Here is an 11,092-nt window from a genome sequence, read left to right on the forward strand (position 1 = left end):
TGCGGGGCTGCTAAATTTTCAGCTGTGATAAGCTGATAGTACCTGTTGTGGTCAGGGTGACTGACAGCTTGGGGGACCTGGCCCTAGTGCTGTCATCAGGCATGTGACGGAGAACAGCAGATACTTAATAATTGTACAGTGCAAGCAGAAATGTGATTTGAGTGTTTCTTTGGTTCACTCTGGTTAAAAACTAAGGACACATGCAGAGCCATTTGTTTCCCCTCCCCAAAAAGGATAAAAATAATTATTTTTGGTTTTACTAGTGTCCAAATAGGAGCCCTTCCGGACTAGTTTGAAGGATCAGATGTGCTGGGTTTTTATAGCTGTTTCTGGGGGACTTGGCAGAGTTGCTGTATTCCTGAGGAGCCCCTCAGCTTTGGCTGACAAACGTGTTCGGGGTAGTCAAGAGTAATGAATGTCCTCAAGGTTACACCTTAAAAGCAAAGGATAGGACTGACTGTCTTCGCCTGGTAATCAGACAGTATGAAACCCCTAGACCCCTATTTTAATTTTTGCCTATTTGCTCAGTCTTTCTCTGCATTAAGTTGTGAACTCCCTCAAAATTGCTTCTAAGCACTGACAGCGGACTACAACGCAGCCTTGAACGTGCTGGCGCTTTATTTAGTTACTGGTCCATCTCGTAGGTTTGTTCCTGTTCTGTAACAGGTAGGTTATGGGCTGTATCCATGCCTGAGGATGATATTGCATCAGAATTAGAGGGGATTAGAGCATCTAACTAGCCTACTAGTGCAGGTAACCAGCAGGACTAAGCATAATTTTCCTACTCAAGACATTAGATTATTAAATCCCGGAAAAGAAATAAGTCTGCCTCTTGATCTCTGCATGTGTGTAGCAGTGTAAGTAACGCTGCAAATTGTCATAGCAACTACAAAACACGAGTGTTACGGGGAAAATAAGGAATGCTGTAATGGGATGAGGAAAAAACACATAAAGTGACTTAAAACCAGAGCCCCCAGAGTGTCTTCTGGCAGCTTACAGCTTGGAGGGAAGGTCAAAGCTTTACCTCCTAACTGATGTCCCTTCTCTTCACTCCCACAAAGTAGAAACGGCGTCTAAAACAAGGGCTTAAGATGACTGTTCTGCTATAGTAAGACTTATTTAGAGCAAAGCTTAGAAATATGTTTTTCTGCTCAAGTTATAAAGAGATGTTTTAAATCCTGCCAAATTATGCATCGCCTCATTTTAATATTTCAGGGCCCTCTAACTCCACATGTTTTCTTGACCCATCTCTTCTTACGCTTAGAAAAAACGTGTCGGTTTTGAGTACAGCTGAGGTTAGGCTGCTTACTTGTGTTGAACTGGTTTTGAGACTTAAGCGTGTCCTTCTTGGAAGGATTTGTGCTGCGCACGCAAACTGACCCCCAGACCGCTCTTGAGCCAGCACTGGAATCTGGCATCACTGGGGTTACCTTTGTGTGTGTGATTTTTCTTTTTTCCCCTTAAGTGTCTTGGTGATTTTAGTTAGCTGCCAAAGGGAACACTATTTCTTTTATTCCACGACGAGGCACAGTTTGCACTCCAAGCTGTGTCCGTCTCTGGATTTGTATATGGGCTGAACCTATGCTGCTTCGATGCCCGTTTTTTCTGAGTTGTCTGTCCTCTAAGGACAGAAATATCTCACGTGCTAATCACGTGAATGCAGAGTGTAGCGTTGCACGGGCCCAACTCTCTTCACCTAATAGAGAAACTCCCGCTTCATTAAATGAGTAGTAAATCGTATGTGTTTTAAAATAGATCGAGTCACGGAGCAGACGAGAGGTGACCGAGACGTGGGCCTAGCGACAAGGAAGTGTGTGAGGGGCCAGTGTTCAAGGGTCTCCTTTGGACACTCGGGGCCTGGCAGGTCAGCCATTGTGCTGAGCCCTGCGCAGGCACAGGGGAGGGAAACCCTGCCCTGCAGCCTCTGTCGAATAAAGAAACAAGAGACAAAGGTTGGGAGGGGAAAGTGAGGCCCCAAGAGGAAAAGGGGCTTACACAAATGCTGCTGCTTTTCTTTTTTTTCCCTCTCTCTTTCTAAAAACCACCAGGCTTAAAACGACTGCTGGCTTGTTCAGGTCAGCAGTTACCTGTTCCTTCACCACAACCTGCTCAGGTATTGCGTGGAGATCGCTGGGCTAAATATATAAGCAGTCCTCTCTTTTTTTTTTTTTTTTTGGTCTTATTTGACAGAAAACTTTTTTGAGGGTGGAGCGGTGCAGGCAGAGACAGAGATCAGTGTGGCCTTATGACACAACCAAGGTTGTCTGAATCAATTCCTGTTTCAAACACCTTTAGCCTGCAGTTTGGAGCAGCGCTGACTTGTAGGTCTGACCGTGGTCAGGTCTGCATTGCTCCTAAAATAAGATTAGCCTTACAATTATGACAAACTTCTTAGCTGGTGTGAATTTAACGCTGCCAGATGATTTCTTTTAAGCGTGCTCGCTCTAGCCATGATGTTTTACAGGGTTTGAAGCATTTGGGGAAAATAAAGATAAACCTCAAAGGGCTTTGGTTGTGACGGGGGAAGAAAACATACAGCCTGCTGGCATTGTTAACATGAACAGCTCTATGCCTCTGTCATCTCCAGTTGCAGTCTTTGGTACTGTGACAGAAAGTGAATGGAAGATACAAGATTTTTGTGGCAGAAATGTAATGGGAAACCGCAGGGAAGGCGAGGAAGCCTGCTTTGCGAAGCAGTGGTTGCAGCATTGCACCTCAGCAGGTCTTGAGCACCTGTTCCAGCCAGACTCACAAGGCTGAAGGAAAAATGGCTGTTTTCTTACAGGAGGATGTTGTGATGCAATGAAGGCTGAGGATGTCTCTCTTATTCTTGGCTGAACTTTGCTGTAGCATGCTCCAAGGGCCATCCTTCTGTCTGTCTGTCTGTAGCTCCTGCCTGGGCTGGAGGCTGCCCTTTGTTTGAGGTGAGGAGAGCAGCCTCCTCTCCTTTGCTAGCAGTATTCCTCCTGGCCAGGGAAGCATCAAAGGATGGGGAAGGAGAGCTTTGGTAACTTATATCCAACTACTATGTGTGGCATTGCTGCAGCAGATACTGCAGTGAACTCTTAGTTGAGAGATGGATGGCCAGAAATAGGCCAGACCTGAGAAGACCTTACCTACTCAAGCTCCAAGCAGCATTTGCCTATACCACACATGGTGTGGTAATGAAGTTTATTTCAGCATTAACTACTGCATGTGTGTGTTTGTTTTGGTTGGTTTGCTTGGTTTTGCTTCATCTTTAGAAAAGGCAAGAGCAACTGCCTGTCCAGCTGCCCACAGCTGCATTTATAAAGGGCAAATGCTGTGTCTGGGTGCTGCTCCACTTCTGCTGCAATCAGGAGGCTTTAAGCTCCAATTTAACGTTGTCTACTCAGTTTCTTGAAAAATGTAGCCTCTGTTGTTACTGCTTTCTAGTAGAAATGCTGCTGGGATGTTTCCACTGACAATTCTTTTTCCCAAAGGAGACAAGGTACAAGTAGTACACAACATCTTTCCCCACCTGCTCATTAAGGAGGCATGGAAGGGAGTTGCAGCTTTGAGTCTGAGTTGTGATCATTTTGATTCTGTCTCTGTTTTCCTGCTTTAACATAAGCAGGACAACATGCTAATGCTCGCCAGGGGTGGAAAGAGGGGCAAAGACGAATCTGCGAATGCTTGGGAGATGTATGAGAGAGAACATGCTAGGAATGCCCAGGAGGAAGCTAATAATCATGGCGTTTGGATGGAATTTGAAGAATATGGCCTGGGGCCGCATGCTGAATGAGGGGATAAAAAGAAATGTTCAACAACAGCCCAATCACTGAATGAGGCTGGGGCCCCATGGGAAGAAAATAGGATGTGATCAAAACATAAGAAACTGCATCGTAATGCAGCCACAAATTGGAGGAGGGAAGAGGGGATTAAAAGTTGCACTGACATCTTCTTATGTTTTGGTTTTGCAACCCTCATTTTTTTTAACTGAACGTTGGGGGATATAATATAAAATACGTAGCTCTCCTTTGGTTGTTTCTGTCAGAAGCGGAAGGGGAGATGTTAAAGGTCTGGTCTTAGATTAATATTTAACCACTGATTAAATATCAGTTCTATTTGTGACATGAGATTAAATTTTAAAGCTTTTTGATTGTTTAAAGCTCCTTGGTGGCAGTGACAAATGTCTTGTAGCTGATTAAAACCTGCTACAAATGGCAGCACTGCCAAGACTGAGCTTTGAATGTGTCTGTACGAGGGCTGTTAGCGCAAGTTAAGAAATTATTGGTCAAGATCCTACAGGTCAAGTAAATGGTTAATAAATTCATAAGAGGAGGAAACGCAGCAGGAAAACATAAATGCAAAAACATCTATGTAAATCTCCTGTTCAATGTCTGGAACAAAATGTACATCTGTATGCAAATGCTGGGGTTTGAGTACTTTAGGAAGTGTGGTAAGTCCAGCACTTCTTAATCAACCCTACAGTAAATGCAATGGGTATGCTTTCTCGTGAGCACTATCGCTGTCCTTAGAAAATGTCAAGCATGTTTGGACATGCTGACTTTTCTTGTGCTTGGCTACTGGAGCTTATTGACCCTAAGACAACATAGCTGAGCGCTTCCTGAGTGTCCTGCCTCTATCCTGATAGCAAAGCAATGGAATAGCGTGTTTCCAAGAGCTTTAGACAGCACCTGTTAAAATCACAGGGCCTTGAGGATGGTGAGCATGGCTCATAAACTGACTGGAAATACTGAAATCCCTGCCACGTAAATCGTTGTGTGCTGTATGACCACTTTGACTCGGGGTGCACACAAGACAAGTGCCCTGCGCGCACACTTAGTACGTCTAGCACGTCCAACCAGCTGCACCAGGCGCAGGCAATTTCTCTGTGTGTGTAGCAGCTGTTCTTCCAGATGTCTAAAAAGCAGCTGTTTACCTCAAGCTCAAAAAAAAAAAAAAAGCTATGTGCATTTCTATATAGGACACAGGATGTGACTGTATGGTGTTGAAAAATTGGTATTATAGACTTGGCTGTGACCGATGTGCCTGCCTCTTTGTAGGATGGGGTCTGTCTTCCATGTGACTTGGCAAGACAGGCAGCCACCCCATTCCCAGCCAAATAACATGGTGTCCTCTAAAATATTTTTGCCTGAAGTACCGAAGTTCTTTCTCATAAGCCCCATGTACTATTAGCTCTTTGCTCCACTGCCTTCAAGTAACAGTCTGTCATAAGAAATTTTTGTCACGTGGCTTTTAAAATACATTTAATTTAGTATGATTTATGCTACATAGACAGGATAACATCACTACACACAATCATGTAACAGTAGCCTCAGTAACATACTTGAGAACCAGCTGAGCTGTACCTTGCAAAACAAGATAGCCTAGGACAAAAGGAAAGCAGGCTCCTATTTAACTGCCAGCATTGGCTGGAAATCAGCTCTGTGCTGGGGAGGAGGCACAAGGCTGTGAATAGTAAACATTAAGATAAAAAAATTTATAGATTAGTAAACATTAAAAGTTTTTATTGATTTGCTAGCGCTGTCAGCCACAACCATTTAAAAATAATGAAATTAAAATTCTGAGGCCATGTATTTTCAGATAAGAATTTAGTACTTTTTATTTTCCTGATGGTCTGAGAGTGTTTTTGAGTCACACTTTTTCTGTGTGTTGATGGTGTGCTGTTTGGTGTGTTGGTTTTTTTTTTGGGGGGGGGTGGTTGTTTTTTATATTATTTATTTTTTAAAAGGAATGCTGAGATGCTTGGGCAAAAACCTGAATCCAGTCGCTGGGGCAATAAAGAAAAGCACAAACTGTCCAGAAAACTTGGTGTACACTGACTGAGGTGTAGCATACAGTTAACAAAGCTACCCAGCCCGTTGCTTAACTCAAGCTCTACAGATGCAGCAGGTGATGAACTGATGTGTATTCAGACTTGTGTCTATAAGGAGTGGATCAGCCTAGCTATAAATGCCGTGCTGTGCGCACCTATAGAGTGATTCTAGTTAAGTGAGTCAAGTAGCATCACTGTCAAATTGGAGTCCCTTACTAGCATCGCTACCTCATTTGGAAACAGGACTGTACGTATTTTTGTCATGTGGTGTGGAGATGTATACCGTGTTTATATGGATTTGCTGTTCAGTGCTGGCAATGCTATAGGACATGTTGAAGAGCCCTGTCTCTATTAAAATTAAACTGTGTTAGTGAGATGCTCAGTAGAAATGACAGATTCTGAGATAACTTTCTCTGGAAGAGGTCAAATGCTACTTTTGTGGGTTTGTTTTTTGTTTAGCCCTTTTTTTTTTTTTTTTCTTTTAAACAATGCAATTGACATAACTATCCATTACTTTGTGAATTTCCCTTAACTGGGTCACCGTGCCCAGTGCAAGGCACGACTGGTGCTGCTACAAGCCCAGCCCCACATTAGGCAGGGATCTAACCAAGCCTTTCTCACACTTAGGGCTTCTGGAGGCTGTGCTGGGTCTGTGTCCTTGGTCAGAGCTCCCAGACGGCCTCTGCTGTGCCCTTGGTGATGTTTTTCTTTATTCCTCTTGGCTCACCCTTCTCTGCTGAGCCAAGGAGCAAGGAAAAGGAAGCTGCCTGGCTGGAAAGCTGCAGAGTTGGTGGTGGTGCCTGGCTGGGACTGCAAAGGCAATCTGGCTGGAGGCTGGGCTAGGACAGCCCTAACAGGGAGGTGACGAGAAGAGCTGCTCTTGTTCTGAGGCTGGAAGGGTGTTTTAGAGCTTTGAGGGGTTTTACGTGGCAAAGAGCTGGAGTTTGGAAACAGGAGGCTTTGAGAGGTTTGACCAGGTCAGAGCAGGAAAGGAGCAGTAGCAGGTAGCACATACTGCCTGAATTGTGGTTTGTGTGTGGTGGTGGTGGTGGTTAGTGTGTTGTGGGTTTTTTTTTTCCTTAACATACTATTATTTTAATGAACTTGAACAAGCCATGTCCAGCTCAGACCTGGGCACAAGAGCTGCCCCGAAACTGGGCTGTGCCCAGGGTCTCATACTGGGGGACCTGGAGGCAGCAAACAGCAAAATACTGAGGGATAACCTCAAGAACGGTGCTTACAGTTTGGTTCCCGACTAACAGTGCAGCAATAATAATGCTTTCTTAATATGAGGGCTTGGTATCTTAGTGGTATTTCTAGAGAAATGAGCATGGCTCCTTGCAGGCACTTTGATCCAATGCCATTGTCAGTGTCTGGTTATTGCAAATAAACTTTTAAAGCTTTGTGTTTTGTTGAAAGCGGGAGGAATTCATTACAGGAAAAAGGAAAAAAAAAAAAAAAAAAAAACCACGAAAACGACAACCCCAAACAAACAGAACACACCACCACTCACGAAACCAAACACACACACACACACACACGCAGAAAAAATACCAAACAAACAGAAAATCCACCCCAAAACAAAAAAACCCAAGCAAACAAACCCCAAACCAAACACAACCACTATGTGCAAATTTTGCTCTGTAAGAGGAAAAAGCATTTTTTGCAAGCAGAAAAAGGGCCTAGTGCCTGGTTAGGAACAATATTAATACTGGCCTAAAGCTTGAAGTGCTCTGGTTACTTTGGGGGCTGAATCCCGCCCCACTTTGGCTGCCCGGCCTCCCGCTGCAGCACCGGGGAGCAACGCCCGGTGCAACCGGTTACACCGCGTTTGCACCGGCAGGTGTTTTCCTCTGGAGGTACAGGGAGAGGGTCGGTGTCTTTTATTTTATTTATATATCGAGATATATAGGTTTGTGTGTTTTTGTTTTGGTGGTTTGTTTTTTTTTTTTTTTTACCCCCCCTTAACCGAGGTTCTCGCCCGGGCACCCGCGGCCGCTCCCCCCGCCTGGCCCCCTCGCTACTCACGCCTGGGACATGGCGAGGCGCCGCGTCGCGTCCCGTCCCGTCTGCCGGCGCTGCCCCGCCGGACACGGGCCCCGAGCCCCCGCAAGGAGCCGCCCCGGCCCGGCCCGGCGGGCGGCGAATCGGCCGTGCCCCGGGCAACCGGTCGCCCTGCGCGGCCCCGCCGTTACCGCAGAGACGGGGCGGGGGGGCGATCCCCTCACTGCTGCTGCTTCGGGACCTCTCCCGGGAAGACAGTGAATGTTATTTTCTCCCCCGCCCCTTTATTTTTTCTTTATTTTTTTTTTTCTTTAAATTCTTCATTTTTCTTCCCAAGGGGTTGTCCTAGTTACATTCACGTTTTTCTTCTCTATTCTCAGCCCCCCCCCCCTTTTTTTTGTCTCCCTGAGTACCTATTGAGCTGAGTTTCTAGTGGTTTTCTATTCCCCTTACCGCTCAAAGCCCAGTTTTATTATTGTTTTTATCCTTCGCAACAGCTGGAAACCTGCACCATGTGTTGCATTTCTTCCATCAGTTGGATCCCCAAACTGAGCACATCTGTACACCAAGGGCAGCTGGGAAACGACTGCTGAGGCTGGGGACATCTGCCTCCCTCTCGCCTATTGGCACTCCATCACTCCTAGCAGGGTTTACTCTTTCTTTCTTCCTTCCTTTCCCCCCCCTCTTTTTTTTTTTTTTTTCCCCCTCCTCTTAAAAAGAAAAAAAAATCAGCAGTGGGGTAAATAGAAGCACGTTGTGATGCAGCCTGTAAAATCACACCTGTAATTTCTGAGCCCCGCTTTGGTAGGAGGCTGGCTTTGAGGGTGATACAGCTGTTTTGTCTCCTTGTAAATGGCGTTTAGCTGGTACTGGAGCTGGAGTTTTTAAAAAATAATTTATTGGCTGTGTGCAGAGTGAGAAGCGTTCATTGCAGGACATTAAAAGGTTATTTTAAAAGCAGAAAAATCAATGCTGGTGAGACAGGATTACAGCACATCATGTATTTTGGGGGAAAAAAATGCACTCCTCTGCGGGGCGGGTGGGGAAGGGAAAAAGGAAGAAGTTTGGGACAATGAGTGTTTTGCCAGCAATTGCATTTTTTTGCCGTATATCTCTGGGTATCTATGTTCCTTTGCCCTTTTTTTTTTTTTTTTTTTCTCCCTTAAAGCCTCAGCTCATATAATTAGGTGAGACTCTTGGCTATTGAGTTTTTGAAATAAAGTTCCTAGCCCCCATGGTTTTGGAGAAGAAGACTGAAAATGTGAACCTTTGAGGGTCAAGACTGTAATAAAAAGCATTGAAGGCATCTTATTTCTTAAGCCATATGATGGCTGTGCCCATTGCATGATTTCTTTTGGGTGTATTGTGTTGATGGGTTTGAGCTATATGAGTAAGCGAGCTGAGTACCTGTTGCTTTTTGTTTCGGGGTGGGGGGAGGGTGTCGGAAAATGGTGTAAAATCAGCTTGTAATTAACTGTGTCAGTCTGAAAGTGGTTCCTCATGCTGATGCATTTTACATGGGAAATTTGTCTGTTTCCTTTCAGTGCCTGATTTTTGCCCATCTGCAGGTCAGGGAAGTCTCAGAAGCAGTAAGTGACTTACGTTTTATTCTTTAATGCCTTAACCAAGTCTTTCCAGCCTGAATGGGAACCTCATATTTTTATTTCCATTAATGCAGGCATCTGTATATCACTTTTTTTGTTGAACTATTTTTTTTAGCCAAGAGTTTTACCCACAGAGTCCCAGCAGTGTTGTCTCCATCAGTTCATGTGGTTTTAAGGACTGATTTGGCCTTAACCCCTAAGCAATATACCTTTTCCCATATGCCTCAAGATACCATTCTTAAATCTCAAATCTCTAAGAGAAAGGCAGTAAGGCTTGCTATTTAATAAGTAAATTCAGGAATTGGAGTCAGAATAAAGAACTGCTTCAGTTCTTTTTCTTTTTTTTCTGTAGTGCGTTGCTCAAAAAATAGCTTCTAAAATTAATAGCTCAGCAACCCATTGCATGTGTTTGCAATGAAAAAGTCAAAAGCTTTTTGAAGCAATTGAAATGAGAGCAACAAGATTGCTTCGTATGATAAGGATGTTAATTATTAATGTGAATTTGTTGTTGTGTATTATCACCTTAGTGCTACAGTGTAAAGGATGGTCTTTATTGTGCTGGGAACTGTATTAAAGATGAAGTAATGCTAATTGCTTACTTCCCTATCTCCTTATCCACCCCCGGCCCTCCCTCCCCCCAAAAGTTGGAGGAAAGCAAACATCTTCCTTTTAAAAATGAGAAACTAAGCCACAAAAAAAATTATGTGCGTGAGAGCATGCAGGGAGACCGTGCATGGGCTGAGGGGCTTTTTATTTTCATCAATTTGTAGGGAACTTAAATAATGAATTGCGTTGCTGGGAAAAGTTGCACAGTAAAATTAATTATGAAATAAGCAGAATTGATGATTTTTTTTTTTTTTTTCCGTGGGAAAGGAGTCTGCTTTGTAGCTGGGATGGGAGTAGCTTATGACCGAGAGTAAGTAATTGGTTTAGGCTAAGAAAATTGACGTTTATAAACAGAAAGCAGGGAGTGTGAGATGTTCTGGTTTGCTATAGGTTTCCAGTTGAATCCTTGAGTTTTCCAGTAATTCAAAGTGAGATGAGACAGGTCTGCCTGGGCTGCTGGGACAGCGCTATCCTCAGAGGAATGCCCTGTGATATATTTGCTGCTGTGGCCGTGCCTCTGCTTCAGGTTCATTGTGGCCGCTCTCCATCCTCATCTCTAGCTTCCTTCTCAAATCCTTTCCTTTATCTCCGTTCTTGTCCCTTCCCCTGGAGCACTGAGCCTGAACTGCAGCTGAGATCCATTGATGGTCAGTCTACACCACCTTGGTCTTTCTGGTTTGCGTTCACACATGACTAGTAATCCCTATAGGTACCAAACCATCTGAGATCTCTAGGTACCACTAGAGATTAAAGGGATTTGTAGTTGTTATTCTACACTTTTTTTTTTTTTTTTTTGGTATAGCATTGATAGTGATTTCCTTGTTCAGGTCACATTACATTAAAGAATAAAACCACGTTATTTAATCTATCCAGCAGGAATAGGTGATGGGTTTTATACAGTGTGTTCCTTTTGGCATCGGTAATTCCTTAGGCTCTTGCAAATACAAGCTTAAAAATTCTGCTGCCTTGGAAACTAGGTGCCATCATTTTTCAAAAAAGTCTTTTATTATGAGCTTAAGAGGTGACTAGTGAGCTTACAAGGGGATAACATATAAAACTGGAGGGCCTTGTTCCTCTA

The sequence above is a fragment of the Caloenas nicobarica genome, chromosome 6 (assembly GCF_036013445.1).
Source record: "Caloenas nicobarica isolate bCalNic1 chromosome 6, bCalNic1.hap1, whole genome shotgun sequence".
NCBI lineage: Eukaryota > Metazoa > Chordata > Aves > Columbiformes > Columbidae > Caloenas > Caloenas nicobarica.